This window comes from Oryctolagus cuniculus, assembly GCF_964237555.1.
Source record: "Oryctolagus cuniculus chromosome 16 unlocalized genomic scaffold, mOryCun1.1 SUPER_16_unloc_1, whole genome shotgun sequence".
NCBI classification, from domain to species: domain Eukaryota; kingdom Metazoa; phylum Chordata; class Mammalia; order Lagomorpha; family Leporidae; genus Oryctolagus; species Oryctolagus cuniculus.
This window is the reverse complement of record NW_027208201.1, coordinates 217,889-239,893: the sequence shown is the minus strand read 5'-3', so window position 1 is coordinate 239,893 and position 22,005 is coordinate 217,889. Positions and strand designations below refer to the sequence as shown.

General features: G+C 39.4%; 1 pseudogene; it reads right to left on the bottom strand.

Annotated features, from left to right (window-relative positions):
• LOC127490094 (vomeronasal type-2 receptor 116-like) overlaps positions 1-17,448 on the bottom strand; it is a 29,456-nt pseudogene extending 12,008 nt beyond the window's left edge.
• Between the last annotated feature and the right edge of the window lie 4,557 nt (positions 17,449-22,005).

The window sequence follows — 22,005 nt, the reverse complement described above, 5'->3', positions numbered from 1 at the left end:
ACGCCTACAACCTTGGTTGTTGCTCTCATGAAAACCTGGGACTATTTGAGTACTGCTCGCTTTTTACTCTAAAGCAGACAATACCAGCTGAATGTCACCTCTTTATCCCCACCACCACAAACACCATGGGCAGACACCTGTACTTCTTGAATGCAAGTGACTTTCAGGATTATTATGTAGGACACCATCAGGTCAGCTATGTACCATTAAACCATAGCCCAATCTAAATTCTGCACAATACAAGAGTGAGCACAATGGATGCCATGTCCTATAGGCAATAATGAGGATCAATAAGGACTAATAATTTAAGCTTGCATACCTGTGTGAGGTATTGCCAATGGAGAAATCTAGTAAGTGGGGTAGAGAGGGCATATATATGAGAACTCTATTTTTCCACTCAAAAGTTTTCTAAACTCAAATTACTGTAAATGTGGTCCCTAAATATTTTAAGCAAAACACATTTTCTATGGCCTAGCCACGGCTCTGATGTCATTAGTGAGATTTTGATTAGGTGCTCATGCAAAGTGAGATGCATTGTAGGGACAAAATACACAACAGAATTCAGTGACTTCCCTAAAAATGAAAATATAATGTCTTCATGAGTTAAGTTTATTACCAGTCAAATGATGAAACTTGTTTCTATTCAGATAAACAAGAAAAGTCAATCTAACTCAGAGAGCAAGTATCCACTGTTTTCTCTAATGTGTAGAAACTAAAAGTAGAGTCAATGTGAATGCACATGATTTACTAAAAAAAAAAAAAAATTGGGAATGGAGAGGATGAACTCCATGCAATGAGTAGGATTCACAAAATTTGTGGCAAACGTGTGTTACGAAATAGTTGTACATGAATTTTAAAAAATTATCACCCAGATATATTCAATAATTTTTGCTTAAGATTTTCTTTCACATTTAACATTTTTATCTTCTACATTCTTAATGCTAAATTTGATAATTGATATTTTTATAGCTTGTAATGAATGCTTCCATTCTAGAACTTTAGACTTATTTTAGGGAATATATATTCTAACTGCATAAACATATATGGAATCTGAGATAATACATTTCTGTATAAATTGAACTTTAGCAACAACATCATAAAAGTTGATAATATTTTTTCTATTTGACACTTTTTTAACTTTTATTAAATGGATATAAATTTCCAAAGTACAGCTTATGGATTACAATGGCTTCCCCCCCATAACGTCCCTCCCACCTCCAACCATCCCCTTTCCCACTCCCTCTCCCCTTCCATTCAAATCAAGATTCATTTTTGATTATCTTTATATACAGAAGATCAGTTCAGCATACATTAATTAAAGATTTCAACAGTTTGCTCCCACACAGAAACATAAAGTGAAAAATAATAGATGATTTTTTAAATGATGATGAAATCAGATCAGACCTATTGTCATGTTTAATTCCAGTGAGAGTCAAGTTGGGAATTGATAATTTCTTTTTTTTTCTTCTTTTTTTTTTTTTACAGAAGATCAGTTTAGTATACATTAAGTAAAGAGTTCAACAGTTTGTACCCACATAGAAACACAAAGCAAAATATACTGTTTGAGTACTCATTAAAGCATTAAATCTCAATGTACAGCATATTAAGGACAGAGATCCTACATGAGGAGTAAGTGCACAGTGACTCCTGTTGATGACTTTACAAATTGACACTCTAGTTTATGGCATCAGTAATCTCCCTATGCTCCAGTCATGAGTTTCCAAGGCTATGGAAGCCTTTTGAGTTCTCCGATCCTTATCTTGTTTAGACAAGGTCATAGTCAATGTGGAGGTTCTCTCCTCCCTTCAGTGAAAGGTACCTCCTTCTTTGAAGACCTGTTCTTTCCACTGGGATCTCACAGAGATCTTTCATTTAGGTCTTTTTTTTTTTTTTGGCCAGAGTGTCTTGGCTTTCAATGCCTGAAATACTCTCATGGGCTTTTCAGCCAGATCCGAATGCCTTTAGGGCTGATTCTGAGGCCAGAGTGCTGTTTAGGACATCTGCCATTCTATGGGTCTGCTGTGTATCTCATTTCCCATGTTGGATCCTTCTCTCCCTTTTTGATTCTATCAGCTAGCATTTGCAGACACTAGTCTTGTTTATGTGATCCCTTTGGTTCTTAGTCCTATCATTATGATCAATTGTGAACAGAAATTGATCACTGGGACTAGTGAGATGGCATTGGTACATGCCACCTTGATGGGATTGCATTGGAATCCCTTGGTATGTTTCTAACTCTACGGTTTGAGGTAAGTCAGCTTAAGCATATCCCGAATTGCACATCTCTTCCCTCTCTTATTCCCACTCATATATTTTACAGCAATCACTTTTCAGTTAAGTTTCAGCACTTAAGAAGAATTGTGTATTGATTACAGTGTTCAACCCAAGTATTAAGTAGAACAAACAAAAAAAATACTAAGAGGGATAACATATCATGTAGTTCATCAACAGTCAGGGTGAGGGCTGATCAAGTCACCATTTCTCATAGTGTTCATTTCACTTTAACAGGTTTCCTTTTTGGTGCTCAGTTAGTTATCCCCTATCAGGGAGAACAAGTGGTATTTGTCCCTTTGGGATTGGCTTATTACTCTCAGCATAATGTTTTCCAAATTCCTAACAGGGATCACTTTTCAGTTAAAATTTAAACACCTAAGAATAATTGTGTGTTAATTTCTCCCTTGGTGCTCAGTTAGTAGTCGCCTATCAGGGAGAACATATGATATTTGTCCCTTTGGGACTGGCTTAATTCACTCAGCATGATGTTTTCCAAATTCCTCCATCTTATTGCAAATGATCGGGTTTCATTGTTTTTGACTGCTGTACAGTATTCTATAGAGTACGTGTCCCATAATTTCTTTATCCAGTCTTCTGTTGATGAGCTTTTCGGTTGGTTCCAGGTCTTAGCTATTGTGAATTGAGCTGTAATAAACATTTTAATGTGCAGACCGCTTGTTTGTTTGCCAATTTAATTTCCTTTGGGTAAAGTCCAAGGAGTGGGATGGCTGGGTTGAATGGCAGGGCTATCTTCAGGTTTCTGAGGAATCTCCAGACTGACTTCCATAGTGGCTTGACCAATTTGCATTCCCACCAACAGTGGGTTAGAGTACCTTTTTCCCCACATCCTCACCAGCATCTGTTGTTGGTAGATTTTTGTATGTGAGCCATTCTAACTGGGGTGAGGTGAAACCTCAGTGTGGTTTTGATTCGCATTTCCCTGATTGCTAGTGATCTTGAACATTTTTTCATGTGTATGTTGGCCATTTGGATTTCCTCTTTGGAAAAATGTCTATTGACGTCCTTGGCCCATCTCTTAAGTGGATTGTTTGTTTTGTTTTTGTGGAGTTTCTTGATTTCTTTGTAGATTCTGGTTATCAACCCTTTATCTGTTGCATAGTTTGCAAATATTTTTTCCCATTCTGTCGGTTGTCTCTTCACTCTCCTGGCTGTTTCCTTTGCAGTACAGAAACTTCTCAATTTGATGCAATCCCAATAGTTGATGTTCGCTTTTACTGCCTGTGCTTCTGGGGTGTTTTCCAAGAAGTCATTGCTGGTACCTATATCTTGCAGTGTTTTTCCATGCTCTCTAATAATTTGATGGTGTCAGGTCATAGACTTAAGACTTTAAATCATGTTGAGTGAATTTTTGTGTAAGGTGTAACATAGGGGTCTTGCTTCATGATTCTGCACGTGGAAATCCAATTTTCCCAGAACCATTTAGTGAATAGACTGTCCTTACTCCAGTGATTGGTTTTGGATCCTTGATCAAATATGAGTTGGCTGTAGATGTTTAGATTGATTTCTGGTGTTTCAATTCTGTTCCATTGGTCTATCCATCTGTTTCTGTACCGGTACCATACTGTTTTGATTACAACTGCCCTGTAGTATGTCCTGAAATCTGGTATTGCGATGCCTCCAGCTTTGTTTTTGTTGTACAAGATTGCTTTAGTTATTCGAGGTCTCCTGTGTTTCCATATGAATTTCAGCATCATTTTTTTCCAGATCTGAGAAGACGGTCTTCTGTATCTTGATTGGAATTGCATTGAATCTATAAATTGCTTTTGGGAGAATGGACATTTTGATGATATTGATTTTTCCAATCCATGAGCATGGAAGATTTTTCTATTTCTTGGTATCCTCTTCTATTTCTTTCTTTAAGGTTTTGTAATTTTCATCGTAGAGATCTTTAACGTCCTTGGTTAAGTTTATTCCAAGTAATTGATTGTTTTGGTAGCTATTGTGAATGGGATTGTTCTTAGAAGTTCTTCCTCAGCCATGGCATTGTTTGTGTATACAAAGCAGTTGGTTTTTGTGCATTGATTTTATACCATGTTACATTGCCAAAATCTTCTATGAGTTCCAATAGTCTCTTAGTAGAGTTCTTTGGGTCCCCTAAATAAAGAATCATATCATCTGCAAAGAGGGATAGTTTGAGTTCTCCCTTCCCAATTTGTATCCCTTTAATTTCTTTTTCTTGCCTAATAGCTCTGGCTAGAACTTCCAGAACTATATTGAATAGCAGTGGTGAGAGTGGGCATCCCTGTCTGGTACCAGATCTCAGTGGAAATGCTTCCAGTTTGCTTAGAGTCTTCATCATGAAAGGGTGTTGTATTTTATCAAATGCTTTCTCGGCATCTATTGAGATAATCATATGGTTTTTCTTCTGCAGTCTGTTAATGTGGTGTATCACATTGATTGTTTTGCGCACATTAAACCACCCCTGCATACCAGGGATAAATCCCACTTGGTCTGGGTGGATGATTTTTCTGATGTGTTGTTGCATTCTATTGGCGAGAATTTTATTGAGGATTTTAGCATTTATGTTCATCAGGGATATTGGTCTGTAATTCTCTTTCAATGCCGCATCTTTTTCCAGCTTAGGAATTAAGGTGATGTTGCCTTCATAGAAAGATTTTGGGAGGACTCCTTCTTTTTCAATTGCTCTGAATAGTTTGAGAATAATTGGAGTTAGTTCTTCTTTAAATGTCTGGTAGAATTCAGCAGTGAATCCATCTGGTCCTGGGCTTTTCTTTGTTGGGAGGGCCTTTATTACTGTTTCAATTTCTGTCTCAGTTATGGGTCTGTTTAGGTCTTCTATATTTTCCTGGTTCAATTTAGGTAGGTTGCATGTGTCCAGGAATCTATCCATTTCTGATAGGTTTCCCTGTTTGCTGGCATACAAGTCCTTGTAGTAGTTTCTGATGATTCTTTTTATTTCTGTGGTGTTTGTGGTTATGTTTCCTTTTTCATCTCTAATTTTATTGATTTGGGTCTTTTCTCTTCTTTTTTTAGTTAGTTGGGCTATTTGGGTGTCAATTTTCTTTATTTTTTCAAAAAAGCAGCTCTTCGCTTGGCTGATTTTTTGTAATGTTTTTTTGGATTCAATCCTGTTGATTTCTTCTCTGATTTTAATGATTTCTCTTCTCCTACTAGATTTGGGTCTGGTTTGCTGTATGTTTTCTAGATCCTTGAGGGGAACTGAAAGCTCCTCTATTTGGTGCCTTCCCAATTTCTTCAGGTAGGCACCTATTGATATAAACTTTCCTCTTAACACTGCATTTGCTGCATCCCATAAGTTTTGGTATGCTGTGCTGTTATCTTCATTTACTTCCAGAAAATTTTGATTTCTCTTTTAATTTCTTCTATGACCCATTGTTCATTCAGGAGCATGTTGTTCAATCTCCATGCATTTGCATATGCTCTAGGGATTCCTGAGTTGCTAATTTCCAACTTCATTCCTTTATGGTCTGAGAAGCTGCATGGTATGATTCTAATTCTTTTGAATTTGCTGAGACTTGCTTTATGGCCTAGTATGTGATCAATCCTAGAGAAGGTTCCATGCACTGCTGAGAAGAATGTAAATGATTTCTGTGTAGGATTGAAAGTTCTGTAGATATCTGTTAGATTCATTTGGGCAATAGTGTTGTTTAAATCTACTGTATCCTTGTTGATCTTCTGTCCTGTTGATCTGTCTATTTTTAAGAGTGGACTATTGAAGTCCCCCAGTACTATTGTATTGGGGTCTAAGTCTCCCTTTAAGTCACTTAACATATCTTTTAGATAAACCGGTGCCCTGTAGTTAGGTGCATATGCATTGATAATTGTTATATCTTCCTGTTGAATTGATCCCTTAATCATTATATAATGTCCCTCTTTGTCTCTCTTAACAGTTTTTGTGGTACAGTTTATGTTGTCCGATATTGAGATGGCTATGCCCGCTCTTTTTTCATTTCTGTTGGCATGGTATACCTTTTTCCAGCCTTTCACTGTCAGTTTGTATGCATCTTTGTTGGAAAGATGTGTTTCTTGTAAGCAGCAAATAGATGGGTTTTGTTCCTTAACCCAATCAGCCAATCGGTGTCTTTTAACTGGACAGTTCAGGCCATTCACGTTCAATGTGACTAATGATAAGTGGTAACTTTGCCCTGCCGTTTGCCAAAGATAAGTTCTAACATATGCTTTGAATTCCCTGTGATCTTTTGCTGTGAGGTTTCCTTCCTTTACCTTCTTTCATATTGATGACCGTGTTTCTGTGTTTCTGTGTGCAACACATCTTTAAGCATCTTTTGCAGGGCTGGAAGAGTGGCGACAAATTCTTTCAATTTCTGTTTGCTGTGAAAGGTCTTTATTTCAACTTCATTCACAAATGAGAGCTTTGCAGGATATAATATTCTGGACTGGCAGTTGTTCTCTGTTAGTACCTGGGCTATATCTCGCATTCCCTCCTAGCTTGTAGGGTTTCTGATGAGAAACACCTGTGTGTCAGATTGGAGATCCTCTGAGAGTATTCTGACGTTTCTCTCTTGCACATTTTAGGATCTTTTCTTTATGTTTCACTGTGGTGAGTTGAATTACAACGTTTTGTGGTGGGGATCTCTTTTGGTCGTGTTTATTAGGGGTTCTGTGGGCTTCCTGTACTAAGATTTCTCTGTGCTTCTCCAAACTGGGAAATTTTCTGCTAATATCTCACTAAAAAGGCCTTCTAATCCTTTCTACGTCTCCATGCCTTCAGGAACTCCTAGAACCTGAATGTTGGTTTTTTAATAGTATCCTGAAGATTCCCGACAATATGTTTTAGATTTCTAATTTCCTCTTCTTTTCTTTGGTCTGACTGTATCCTTTCCTGTTCTCTATCTTCTAAGTCCGATATTCTCTCTTCTGCTTCACCCATTCTCTTTGTAAGGTTCTCTATTGTGTTTTTCATTTGATCTATTGAATTCTTCACTTCATTATGATTTCTCATCACTATCACTGTTTCCTGTTCTATTAGTTGTTTCATTTCATTTTGATTCCTCCTTAATATTTCATTTTCACAAGAGAGATTTTCTATCTTGTCCATTAAGGATTTCTGTAGTTCAAGAATTTGTTTTTGAGAACTTCTTAATGTTCTTATCAATTTTTTGAGATCTGCTTCTTGCATTTCTTCTAGCTCATCATCTTCATAATCTTGAATTGGGGTGTCTTTTTCATTTGGGGTGTATAGTGACTTCCTTGTTTTTATTACCTCAGTTTTTGCGTTTGTTATTTGGCATATTGGAGATATTTGGTTTCTTCACTGTGGTGCTTTTTCTTGTTATACTATGACTCTAGATTAAGTGGACTGTCTGTTTTTGATGGAGCCTTAGAGGCTTGAGATGGGTGTGGCCTGAGAGCTCTGTTTGGTGTGCCAAAGGTGACACTCCCAGGTTAGGCGTGGTAAATCTCTCTCCCTCTCTCTCTTTCTTTTTTTGATTCAAAAGGGAAGTAATTCCGCACAGCTGAACGAAGTTGGAGGTAGTTAGCAGGCAAATGATATACCCACAGGACTCAGAGATTGGAAGCTCTTTCCCAAGGACCACACTGGGAATCTGTTCTGCCCTCAGAGTGGGCTCAAATTGTCCTTCAGTCTCCCACTGGGTTGCCAAAGTTACAGAATTGTAGCGTCTCTGGAGAGTACTCACGTGAATTCTGTGAGTTCTCTCCCCCACCGTCTTTTTTCACAGTCTCGGTTCAGTAGCACCACAAATTCACTAGGTCCTAATCTCCTGTTAATTCACCCCACCCAGAATCGGGTTTTTCTGCTAGGCTCAGGGTCAGTGCAGACCTGAGGTCGCTCTGCTTATGATGTATGTCCAAGATGGCGCCTGCTCTTTGTCTTGCTCGCCTTTGAGAGGTGAGTGGAGAGAGAGAAACCTGAGTCCATATGAGTCACTTTTTTTTTTCTCTCTCTCTCTCTTCTAGTTAGCCGGGTGAACTTTTCCCCATGGGGTCACTCCCTCTAGTCTCCTCTTTCTGCTTGCCTGCTGGTGTCTCGAGCTATTGAGGTTCGGCTCACCACGTGTTCCAGCGCTGGTGTGTTGAGTCTGCCACTGGTGTCCTGAAATGTGGGCTCCCACACTCTCCACACAAGTCCACTGTGAATCACTCGTTCTGGAAGCGTTTCTTCTGCTGTTTCTTCCCCTACTGTTCCTTGAACCTGCAGTATCTCCACTTTTATTAAACTGTCTCTCCCCGGACTATCAGTGTGCTCCCTTCTTATTCTGCCATCTTGCCAACTCCCTCTATTTTTTTTTTCTTACCTGTGAACTAGAAAAGAGCATGAAATACAATCTCCTCACTCAGAATATGGTATATCATAAACATGTTTTACACATCAGTAATACATACCAGTAAATCAAACACAACCTTTATAAGCACGTGCTCCACTGAAAAACAGTGCCAGGTCCTGGGAAAATAAGGACTTGTAGTATTTGTGTCTTCAATGTGATCTAAATGTAGTTTCACACTAAATGAAAAGTAGATACATATGATACCTGTGTTCACTCCATGATGAAGATGGAACTCAGGAGACTGAGCGGTGGTCAAGAGGAGTTTTATAAAGCCTCTAATGTCTGCTGTACGTGTAAAATAATGCCTGAAAACACATATGTCACTGAGTGAATGTTTAGACTATTGGTGAAGGCACACATGTCCCACATTTGAGTAACCAGGTTTGATTCCCAGATATGGCTCCTGTTCCAGTTTCCTGTCATTGAGGACCCTGGAAGGCAGGGGTGAAGATTGAAGTGGCAGGGTTCCTAACACACACATGAGAGCTCTGGACTCAGTTCTCAGCTCCTGATTCCAGGAATGGTCCAGCCCTGGCCACTGCAGACATTTTGGAACTGGATCAGAAGATAGGAGATTTGTTTATATCTGCCTGTCTTGTTCAAGGCAGATGCAAAGTAACATAATAGGGTAGGGTAAATATTTATAATAATAATTTCCTTATTAACTTACAAGTGGAGATCCTTGTCTCTGCAGTTCTCCTCTGGGCCCTTTCCACTTCCTTGGATGGATGGGGGAGATTGAAGGAGAAATGAGGAATTTCTCCAAATAGGTACACTTATCTGTCTGATTGGAAATCTCATTCTCTTGGCATGGAGTACAATCAAAACAACAGGCAGCCATTCCCTCTCAAGGGGTCTTCCTGAATCCAGGGCTACAACTCGCACTGCATATGGACTGGGGAAGCTGAGGACAATCAGATATGTGTTGGTCACTACTGAGAGTACCACCCATTCTTCTACCAACTAGGGTGTTTTACAATACTGAAATCAAAATAAACTTTACTTGCACGTACATCTACATCCAATTTTATGGACTGAATGCCATGTTTATTGTATGCTGTGAAATGTATGAGAATTGAGAAATATTATTGAATAGTTGTGTTCCCTTCATATCCAGCAGAAATACAGTAAGAAAAATCTCTTAGTTGGGAAGGTGTATTGTTAAATGGCATAAATAGCCATTTACTGTGCTATGAGTAAACAGAAACCTCCACAACAATATTAATCATTTGGGGCTAGCGATGTAGCATAATAGGTTAAGCCTCTGCCTGCAGCATCGGCATCCAATATGGGTGCCAGTTCACATCCCTGCTGCTCCTCTTCCAATCAAGCTCCCTGAAAATGGCCTGGGGAAGCATTGGATGTTGGCCCAAGTCCTTGGGACCTGGCACCTACGTGGGAAACATGGAAGAAGCTCCTGGTTCCTGCCTTCAAGTAGACCCAGCTCTGGCCATTGTGGCCAATTGGGGAGTGAACCACTGGATGGAAGACCTCCCTCTGTCTCTCCCTCTTTCTGTCTCTAACTCTGCTTCTCAAATAAATAAATCTTTTTAAAAGATATTTTAAAAATATCTTATTATTTTATTTACTAATCTTATTTATTTATTTGAAAGGCAGAGTTAGAGAGAGGCAGAGGCAGAGACAGGTCTTCCATCCACTGGTTCACTCCCCAGATGGTGCAATGGCTGGAGCTAGGCTGATCCAAAGCCAGGAGCCAGGAGCTTCTTCCCAGTCTCCCACATGGGTGCAGGGGTCCAAGGACTTGGGACATCTTCTACTGCTTTCCCAGGCCATAACAGAGATCTGGGTCAGAAGTGGAGCAGCTGGGACTCGAACCAGCACCCATATGGGATGCTTGGCACTACAGATGGCAGCTTTACCCACTATGCTACAACACTGGCCCCTGTAAATCTTTTTTTTAAAGATTGGCTATTTATGAGTAGTGTAAAGAATTATTATTAGTTCCAATACACCTGTTCAATTTTTGTGCCCAGTCTATCAAAGTTTCATATAAAGACAGGTGTTGACCATGTGGAGCATATGAAGAAAACTTCCCTACTTTCACCTTAATTCCAACACCATCTGGGAAATTCCAATAGTTGAGAATGTCATACTCTCCACTCAATTTGTGTCCCTGATTGAAATTCACTGTGTCACCAGCAGGATTGTTAAACTGGAGGTTCTTCAGAAAAGGTTGCAGCTAAAAGAGATGCATCATCTGATGATAAAGGGCATCCCAGGGTTCAGACACAAAGCCTAAATTACTGAAAGTCTCTTATCATTTGAAATGCCTTGCTGAAGATGTCAACGTATTACAGGCACACAAGGGAGTAACAGAAATGAAAGGCCACGGAAAACCAATCATAATGTTTCTAAAATATCAGTAAGAATCAACAGAAAACTCCCAAACATGCACACCTACACAGTAAGGAGGCTGACTGCTCAGACAATTCTCAGCTGTTGATCAAACCCACACCCTTTTCCTACTGAAGTATCCAGGACATCAATCTGCAAAGTGAGGTTATCAGTGACTCATTTCTGCTTAGTTACATTATATGATAAGGCTCAACATCTTTTATCAACTTAAAGAACTAATCCTCTTCCTGTTGGGAGGAAAGTACGGTTATCTTTTCAGAACTCTATGAAATATCTGAAATCCGTTCTCTGAAAAATTTTAAAAAGAACTTCACAGGAAACCTCTAGATTTCTTCTATAGAAAGCAGTAAAAGGGCAGGCTGTTGAGGCCTTATATAAAACAGAGCATCAGTCAAATTCACAATGACTTTCTGCTTGCCCACTTGGCTCCATGCTCTTGACAATCACTTATACCAAGTCTACATTTATGTCCTGGGCAATACATACAAGTCATATTCCCCAATGCTTTTGGAGAAGGATTATAAATGATCTGGTTTGCTTAAAACATCTTGGCAACAAGTGACAGTATGTAACATCCAATGGCAGAGCCATTATCTACCAAGGAGAAAACACCAGTCCATTTCCATTTCCTCCTGGTGACATTTCTACTTGTTGAAGAATCATCTCATGTATGGCATGAGCCACAGCATACACAGCATTGTATATATTGTAACTCTCTTCTGTCATTGTCATGTCAAAATGGTGCCAAGGCAACCATTCCAAGGATGCACTGGGTGGACAGTTCTCCAAAGCTTTACAGTCAAGTTTAGAAATAGAGCAATTAAAATATGGCAACCACAGGTCAGCAAGGAAAGGGTCCTCTGGGTATCTGGATGGATTGGCTATTCGGATAAAATCTGTGAAACCAGAAATTTCACCATGGTGATGTGAGAAAATGAGTGCCCCATGGAATGAGTCAAGTAGGCAATGTCTCCTCCCAGTGGTGATATCCCATTATGAAGTGGTGACCCACACTTTCCACATCATTATATGTTGCCACCTTCCAAAGGTCAGGCCTAAAAAAGATTCATTGTCACCAAAAATAATAACAACATTTGCTGATGATTTCATGATCTGCCAGTGATACAATGAGGTTCTTGAGTAATACAGCAACACAGTAACAGGGATCATTTTCAAAAAGGCTATACAAACTCCATTCCTGTCCATCTCGGCTCTCAATTCTGAGAGAAGTTGCATACCTTTCTCATCATCTGAGATGGCCAGCCCCACCCATGTCCAACCGAAATGAAGCATCAGAGACACCATGCCATGCACCAGAGTCATCTCCTTGGGAGCCATCTGATAGAAGGGAGGAAAATTGCCATTGTCACTCAGAATAGGATCAAAAGGGCTGAAAGTTAGCCAAAGGGAAAATAAAATATGAAGCAACATGAGGAACAGGCTTTCCAAAAATCATAATCTCAGTTCTGACAGGCATTAATCAAAAGATGGTCAGAGGGGGCTGGCGCTGTGGTGCAGTGGGTTAATGCCCTGCCCTGAAGTGCCAACACATATGAGCGCTGGTTCAAGACTTGGCTGCTCCACTTCCAATCCAGCTTTCTGCTATGGCCCAGGAAAGCAGCAGAAGATGGCCCAAGTCCTTGGGTCCCTGCACTCACCTGGGAGATCAGAAGAAGCTCCTGGCTCCTAGCTTCAGATCAGTGCAGCTCTAGCCATTGCAGCCAATTGGGGAGTGAAGCATTGGATGAAAGAATTTCTCTCTCTCCCTCTCTCTCTCTCATTCCCTGTCTCTCCTCTCTCTGTTTAACTCTGACTTGCAAATAAATAAATAAGTCTCTTTAAAAAGCTGGTCATAACTCTTTAATTAACAATTATTCTTAGGTGTTTAAATTTAACTGAAACGTGATCCCTGTTAAATAGAAGTGTGGGAATAAGAGAGGGAGGAGATGTACAATTTGGGGCATGCTCAATCAGACTTGCCCCAAATGGTAGAGTTAGAAATGTGCCAGGGGATTCCAATACAATCCCATCAAGGTGGCATGTACCAATGCCATCTCACTAGTCCAAGTGACCAGTTTCAGTTCACAATTCATCATAATGATAGATTTAAGAGTCAAAGGGATCACATAAACAAGACTAGTGTCTGCTAATACTAACTGATAGAATTAAAAAGGAGAGAACGATGCAACACTTGAAGCAGAATACACAGCAGACTCATAGAATGGTATATGTCCTATTATTAAATAAAAATAAGAAAAAAAACTGGTCATAGGAAAAAAACAATCAATCATTTATTTTTATTTTTCTTTTTTTTGGGGGGGACATATTGGTTTTTATTAACATTTATAGCTGAACTAAGGTTACATGATCAAAATGCAATAGAATTATTTCATTGGTAATAACTGGTTATATTGTATGATTTTTTTTAATTTAAAGATGAACTGTTATGTTCACAAATATTTTCTTTTTTTCAGATTCCATTGATACATTTATTTTTTCAACTTTCATTTAACTAACCTTTTCTTTTTCTAGTCATCCTCACTCCTTTAGAATATTCTAGGGAAAAATTAACAATATAATAGTTCCAGGAAAAAACTCTGTCTTCTCTCTCTCTCTCTCTCTCTCTCTCTCTTCTGCATTTCAAAAAGAAAATATGGCTTTTCCATCATTTTCCTGAGTATTTGCCCTTTGAGTTTATGTACTTTAACAGGTGCTTAAATCCAGTATCCTCCTCTCACCCTTCAAAGCACCAGAGATTGGCATCAGCCAAAAACAGCTCTCTCTCCTCATGACACCCCGCTCACCTGTGGAAACTTGTAGAGTCCCAGCAGTGTCCCAATTTGGGCAGAAGTTGCCCACATTGTCCCTGTCAGTACCGCTGCAGAACTGCTCTCTCTTCCCTAAGTGTAATTCGGGATACTCTCAACCATCCCTGAGAACCAAAGGAAGGGAGTCTGTAACATCCTTCGATTACTGTGTAGGACACTGAAGACATCATATCCCAGAGACACGTTGGGTAGAAGATGTGGGCTCCTGTTGATCTCTTCAGTGGTGAAAACCAAAACCAGAACATGTTGATTGGTCTTAGACTCCAACCTGCATACAGGGCACAGGAGTCCTTAGGGAAAAGGCTCCAAACATGACTGGCCTCAAATCCAATTCAATGACTGCTGTGGCCTGAAAGTTTGTAAGATTCTTTCAAAATACATTATTTATGAAGTTTTCAGTTTGGTGTTTGCCTTTAACTGCATCTTTGCTTTTATGTGGTCTATTTCTATATTTCTTTATATTCTGAGGTGAGTACATTAAATGCCTGCAGGTTTAGGGGTATAATTCCATTTCTTTTTACTTTAATACCATTTATTTTACTGACACTCAAATTTTAAAGAGCTCAGAAAATTAGTACATATTATTCAGAACAATCATAAGGGGAGAATACAACTTTCCAAGGGGAAGAAAACAACAGCAATGACTTCTTATGTGCAACATTTTAAACAGATTGGCAATGGTTCCAGAAAACCCTGCAAGATATAGGTACCGGCAATGACTTCTTGGAAAACACCCCAGAAGCACAGGCAGTAAAAGCGAACATCAACTATTGGGATTGCATCAAATTGAGAAGTTTCTGTACTGCAAAAGAAACAGCCAGGAGAGTGAAGAGGCACCCAACAGAATGGGAAAAATTATTTGCAAACTATGCAACAGATAAAGGGTTGATAACCAGAATCTACAAAGAAATCAAGAAACTCCACAACATCAAAACAAACAACCCACTTAAGAGATGGGCCAAAGACCTCAATAGACATTTTTCAAAAGAGGAAATCCAAATGGCCAACAGGCACATGAAAAAATGTTCAAGATCACTAGCAATCAGGGAAATGCAAATCAAAACCACAATCAGGTTTCACCTCACCCCAGTTAGAATGGCTCACATTCAGAAATCTACCAAAACAGATGCTGGTGAGGATGTGGGGAAAAGGTACTCTAACCCACTGTTGGTGGGAATGCAAACTGGTCAAGCCACTATGGAAGTCAGTCTGGAGATTCCTCAGAAACCTGAATATAACCCTACCATACAACCCAGCCATCCCACTCCTTGGAATTTACCCAAAGGAAATTAAATTGGCAAACAAACAAGCGGTCTGCACATTAATGTTTATTGCAGCTCAATTCACAATAGCTAAGACCTGGAACCAACCCAAATGCCCATCAACAGTAGACTGGATAAAGAAATTATGGGACATGTACTCTATAGAATACTATACAGCAGTCAAAAACAACAAAACCCAGTCATTTGCAACAAGATGGAAGAATCTGGAAAACATCATGCTGAGTGAATTAAGCCAGTCCCAAAGGGACAAATATCATATGTTCTCCCTGATCAGTGACAACTAACTGAGCACCAAAGGGGAAACTTGTTGAAGTGAAATGAACACTATGAGAAACAGTGACTTGATCAGCTCTTGTCCTGACAGTTGATGTGCAATGTAATACTTGATCCATTTTAGTATTTTTTTGTTCTAGTACCATTGGTTGTACTCTGTAATTAACACACAATTATTCTTAGGTGTTTAAATTTTAACTGAAAAGTGATCCCTGTTAGGAATTTGGAAAACATTATGCTGAGTGAAATAAGCCAATCCCAAAGGGACAAATACCACTTGTTCTCCCTGATAGGGGACAACTAACTGAGCACCAAAAAGGAAACCTGTTAAAGTGAAATGAACACTATGAGAAACGGTGACTTGATCAGCATAGCCCTGTTGATGAAAAACTCGATATGTTATCCCTCTTAGTATTTTTTTTGTTTGTTCTACTTAATACTTGGGTTGAATACTGTAATCAATACACAATTCTTCTTAAGTGCTGAAACTTAACTGAAAAGTGATTGCTGTAAAATATAAGAGTGGGAATAAGAGAGGGAAGAGAGATGTGCAATTCGGGACATGCTCAAGCTGACTTACCTCAAACGGTAGAGTTAGAAACATACCAGGGGATTCCAATTCAATCCCATCAAGGTGGCATGTACCAATGCCATCTCACTAGTCCAGTGATCAATTTCTGTTCATAATTGATCATAATGATAGGACTAAGAACCAAAGGGATCACATAAACAAGACTAGTGTCTGCAAATACTAGGTGATAGAATCAAAAAGGGAGAGAATGATCCAACATGGGAAGTGAGATACACAGCAGACCCATAGAATGGCAGATGTCCTAAACAGCACTCTGGCCTCAGAATCAGCCCTTAAGGCATGCGCATCCGGCTGAAAAGCCCATGAGAGTATTTCAGGCATGGAAAGCCAAGACACTCTGGGAAAAAAAAAAAAAAAAGAACCTAAATGAAAGATCTCCACGAGTGAGATCCCAGCGAACCGAACGGGTCATCAATGAAGGAGGTACATTTCTCTGAAGGGAGGAGAGAATTTCCTCTTTGACTATAAACTTGTCTAAATAAGATAAGAGTCAGTGAACTCAAATGGCTTCCATAGCCTTGGCAACTCATGACAAGAGCCTAGGGTGATTACTGATGCCATAAACAAGATTGTCAATTTGTTAAGTCAACAACAGGAGTCACTCTGCACTTACTCCTCATGTAGGATCTCTGCCCTTAATGTGCGGTACATTGTGATTTAATGCTATAACTAGTACTCAAACAGTATTTTTCACTTTATGTTTCTGTGTGGGAGCAAACTGTTGAAATCTTTACTTAATGTATGCTAAACTGATATTCTGTATATAAAGAGAATTGAAAATGAATCTTGATGTGAATGGAATGGGAGAGGGTGTGGGAAAGGGGAGGGTTGCGGGTGGGAGGGACGTAATGGGGGGGAGCCATTGTAATCCATAAGCTGTACTTTGGAAAATTATATTCATTAAATAAACTACCTGAAAATAAAAAAAAGGCAGAAAGTAGAGGACACAAGATTTTTATATTTTACTCTCTTTCAAGTTCGAGTTTGTTTCTACTGTAAAGATCCCACACTCATCAATATTTAAGATAAGCAGCAACTTCATAATAACATTGCACAAAGTTCTTTAAAAGGGAAATAACAAGTTAAAATTAAGATAAAAAGAACAAGAAATCAAATAATATATGAAGACATGAGGTATACATATGATCAACCTATCTATACCTATCTATCCATAAAAATACTAATACAAACAATGAGAAACAATTTGTACATGGATAATGAGGAATAAATCCCTCTTTTAAAAGTAAACATGAGTGCCGGCGCCACGGCTCAATAGGCTAATCCTCCAACTGCGGCGCTAGCACACCAGGTTCTAGTCCCGGTTGGGGTGCTGGATTCTGTCCCGGTTGCACCTCTTCCAGTCCATCTCTCTGCTGTGGCCTGGGAAGGCAGTGGAGGATGGCCCAAGTCCTTGGGCACTGCACCCGCGTGGGAGACCAGGAAAAGCACCTGGCTCCTGGCTTCGGATCAGTGCATTACGCCAGTCGCAGTTCACCAGCCGCAGCGACCATTGGGGGTTGAACCAACGGAAAAGGAACACATTTCTCTCTGTCTCCCTCTCTCACTGTCCACTCTGTTTGTCAAAAAAAAAAAAAAGTAAACATGAGGGGCTGAAACTATGACATAACAGGTAAAGCAGCCATCTGCAGTGCCAGCGTTACATACCGTGCTGGTTCAAGTCCCGGCGGGTCCACTTCTGATCTGGCTTTCTGCTATGGCATGGGATAACAGTGGAGGATGGCCCAAGTCCTTCAGCCCCTGCACACATGTGGGAGACCTGGAGGAAGCTCCAGGATCTTGGCTTCAGATCAGACCAGCTCTGATCATCGCAGCCATTTTGGGAGTGAGGCAGCAGATGGAAGATCTCTTTGTCTCTCTGCCTCTGCCTCTCTGTAACTCTGCCTTTCCAATAAATAAAATCTTTTAAAAAAGTAAACATGAAGTGGTAATTCTCTTCTGTATAGTTTTTGAAACAGGATATTTCCCTGGGTCAGGGCCAGGGCCAGGGCTAGTGGGTTCTTAGACTATATTCCTCTAACTGCTTTAAAATATAGATAACTCTGACTGCAAACAGTGAAAATTGTTGCAGATTAATTAACTTGACTTAATTGTTCTCCACAGTGTGGTCAATTTTACTCTCTAAAAATATAAAATTCTAATTTATTCATGTATAACAAAGTAAAACTAAATATAAATAGCAATGTACTGAGCTAGTTTCCATCTTATCAATTCATTAGTTTTCAAATTATACTGTAGATCTCTTTGTTATAATCGATCTTCAATCAAAGATCTTTCTACTGGAGCAGGTGTTTTTCAAAGCAATTAGGACAATATTGAGATACCCTCATCCCAAATTGGAGTACCTCAGTTTCAGTTTGCTCTACTTCAGTATGTAGTTTCCTTCCAAGGCAAACGCTGGGAGGCAGTAGGTGTTGGCTAAAACATTTGGTTCCCTGCCACCCATGCCCATGGGAGACCTGGATGGAATTTCTGGTTCCTTCATTAGGCCTGGCCCAGATCTCACTGTGTTGGCAATTTGGGGAGTGAACCAGCAGATTGGTGATCTTCTTCTTTGTCTCTCTGCTTCTCATATAAAATACCTAATTATAGTACAGCAAATTGCAGTACCACAAACTAGGAATGCAATTAGAAAACTTAGAAACACCCCAAAATTGTTAAGAAACTAAAATTATGCTAACCCTACAAAGTAAAATAATAATAGGTATAAGATATAATTATGTGATCCCACTTGTCATGTCTTAATATTTACATGAAGTAATAGAAAGCATAAGATCAGGGTGATGTGATGATTTTGTGGAACTGAGGCATTTACACTTAGGTAGGCCTCTTTCTCCAATAAAGACAAATTGAAAATTTCATTTCACAAAAGTATTGAACTAAAAAGACAAATATATTAATTCTGCACATGGAAACATCCTCCCTGTCAAAAAATCCTTCTGTTTCCCTATCTGAATTATAAAGTAACGCATTCTCATGGGCCCATAAAGGCTTCTAGCTATTGGATAACTTGGTGTGAACAGGAGGACCTTGTGTAGCTTCAAATATATGCACTTCAGGCATGGATAGGGCATCCAGCACATGGGTCTGGAGAGAAACACTGGCCCAGGCACCTTGGGCCCCTGAGCTGGGGACAGAGAAAATCAGAGGACAAGAAGAGCAGGAGGTTCACCGTGGCTATGATGAGAGACAACTGCCCTCTCCAGCACCCTAGGGAACCCTGCCTTCTGCCCTGGCCAAGATTCATTTCATCAAATTTGACTCAGCCTCCTCTGAATTGTTTTCATTTTACTATTTATTTTTATTAATATAAAGAGAACAGATTTAATATAGTTTATAGATAAAATTCTAATATGATACTTCTCACTTCCTCCCTCCCTCCCTCCCTTCCTCTCCATCCCTGATGCTTGCCCTTTTTAATTTTTATGATAACATTTTTAATTTATTGTACAGTATATGAGGTGTACATAACAGCTTCTATAGGGACATTAGGAATTGTACACTTGATGCAAACAGTCTCAAGATGCTGTGGAAAGAACACTTCTCTGTTCCTCTTAGAAATGAGCTCATGCAAATAGACTGCATTGTCATCCTAAGGGGCTTGGTTTGACCTCTGGCAGTGGTGGAGGGTCTAGATGACAGGGTAAGATGTAGAGTGATTGCTCACTCAGTCCCCAGCCCTACAAATGGGGAAAAACAAGGTATTCTGCCACCTCCTTTTAACAGTGGAAACACAGTCTGCCAAGGGAGAGAGAGAATACATTATGGACAGATGCTAAAGAGAAGGGCACCAAGAGCACTATTCTATCTAGGATTGAAACATGCAAGAAGGGTATAGGGATCCTTAGGGAAATGTCTCCAACCATGATTATTATCAACTCCAATGTGATAACCTCTATAGAATGAATGTTCTCTGCAAATATGCATAGGCTGAGATACTGCTCTTTAGTACGATCATATCTGATGTGGTTTCTGGGAGGTAAGTACAATTTTTTATGACTTACCTAACTACTTTCTTAGAAATTTTCAATATGAGATTGTGCAGTGAGATTGCTACATCTCTCTAACTGGTGAAGATAGTGAGAATAGGAAAGGAAAAATGTCTCTCCTTGAGGCAGGAAATGTGTCTTTCACAGACGCCAACCTCATGTATCTTGATCCTGGTCTTCCCAGACTCAGCAATTCTAAAAAATAAATTCCTGTTGTTAAGTCACAAAGTCATGGTATGTTGTTATGTGGAAACTCTAGGTGACTAACACAACAATGAAATGGGGAAGAATGCAGGTTAATTTCATTTGTGTCAACAGCTGGCTATCCCAAGTCCTTGGATTTTGTATTTTTAGCAAATGGCAGAAAGGCTCTGGAATATTTTGTCTAAATCCCATGAACCATGAGGAAAAGAAACTGATTTTCAAGGGAAAAGAAAAACGAATTAAATAGAAATCAGTCTTTGTTTTTGCACATGTTCTACTCATGGCCAAAAATGGTTATTTATATTGGCACACGATTAAATGATTCCCAAAACAGCATCAACATGAACATGACTCTGCACAAGGTCATGGGATTGATTACCTCACCTGAAGGCTAAGGGGCCAGCAGAGGCAGGATATCTAAGTGTGGCGAATGGTGGAGTGCAAGACTTGGCATTTATAACTCAAGCTTCCTCCTTATCAAACCTGAGCATCAGCTTCCATCCCAAATCAGGAAACTAACTCAAGTTTAAAGCTTAAAGGAAGGAGAATCATGAAAATGTAGAACATTTAGAAGATGTTGGAATCATTTATTGGGGGGATGTCAAGTACTATAGATCAAAAGCCTGCCACCTAGTGAAGTTTAATGGCTGCGATCTATTTTTCTTTTTTTTTTAACTTTTATTTAATAGATATAAATTTCCAAAGTATAACTTTTGGATCACAGTGGTTGCCCCCCACAACTTCCCTCCCATCTCCTGCTCCCACTCCCATCCCATTCACATCAAGATTCATTTTCTTTTTTTTTAACTTTTATTTAATGAATACAAATTTCTAAAGTACGGCTTATGGATTACAATGGCTTCCCCCCCATACCGTCCCTCCCACCCACAACCCTCCCCTTTCCCACTCCCTCTCCCTTCCATTCACATCAAGATTCATTTTCGATTATCTTAATATACAGAAGATCAGTTTAGTATGCATTAAGTAAAGATTTCAACAGTTTGCACCCCCATAGAAACACAAAGTGAAGTATATTGTTTGAGTACTCGTTATAGCATTGAATCTCAATGCACAGCACATTAAGGACAGAGATCCTACATGAGGAGTAAGTGCACAGTGACTCCTGTTGTTGACTTTACCAATTGACACTCCTGTCTATGGCATCAGTAATCTCCCTAAGTTCTTGGATCCTGGCTTCAGAATGGTGCAGGTCCAGCCATTACAGCCAACTGGGGAGTGAACCATTGGATGGAAGAACTCTCTCTCTCTCTGTCTCTCTCTCTCTCTCTCTCTCTGCCTCTCCTCTCTCTGTGAAACTCTTTCATAAATAAATTAATATATTAATATTTTAAAAAAGAAAAAAATATTTTCTCATGTCTCTATTCTTCCTCTTTTCCTTTGTCATTTTCTAGTGTTTCTCTAATCCCTCTGCCCTCTTCATCTCCTCATCCTCATCCTCCACCTCCTCTTCTTTATAAAGCTATATATGATCTCTGCCAAACAGGCTTTTGCAGACAGTTTGCATGTGGATACATTACGTAATTCCATCCTTTATCTCTTTGAACAGGTAATCAGTAGTAAGAGATATTCTGATGCTGGGAAATCTAACAGTTGGGAGTTTAGAGTCTAAAGCAGTTATTTTAAATTCAATGTTGTTTTATTCTGCTGTCATCAACAATGGTCTATTTTTCTTCCATGTGTCTAATAAGGCTGCTTTATAAGGTCCTTATTGAATGATTTTTCACCTGTGAAGTACCTGTGTTCTTATCACGGTCTTTTCCTCCACTTAAGAACCATGTTGGTTTCTCCTGATCATGGGATGATCCCATGTTGAATGATTTCATGTTCCTCTTCAGA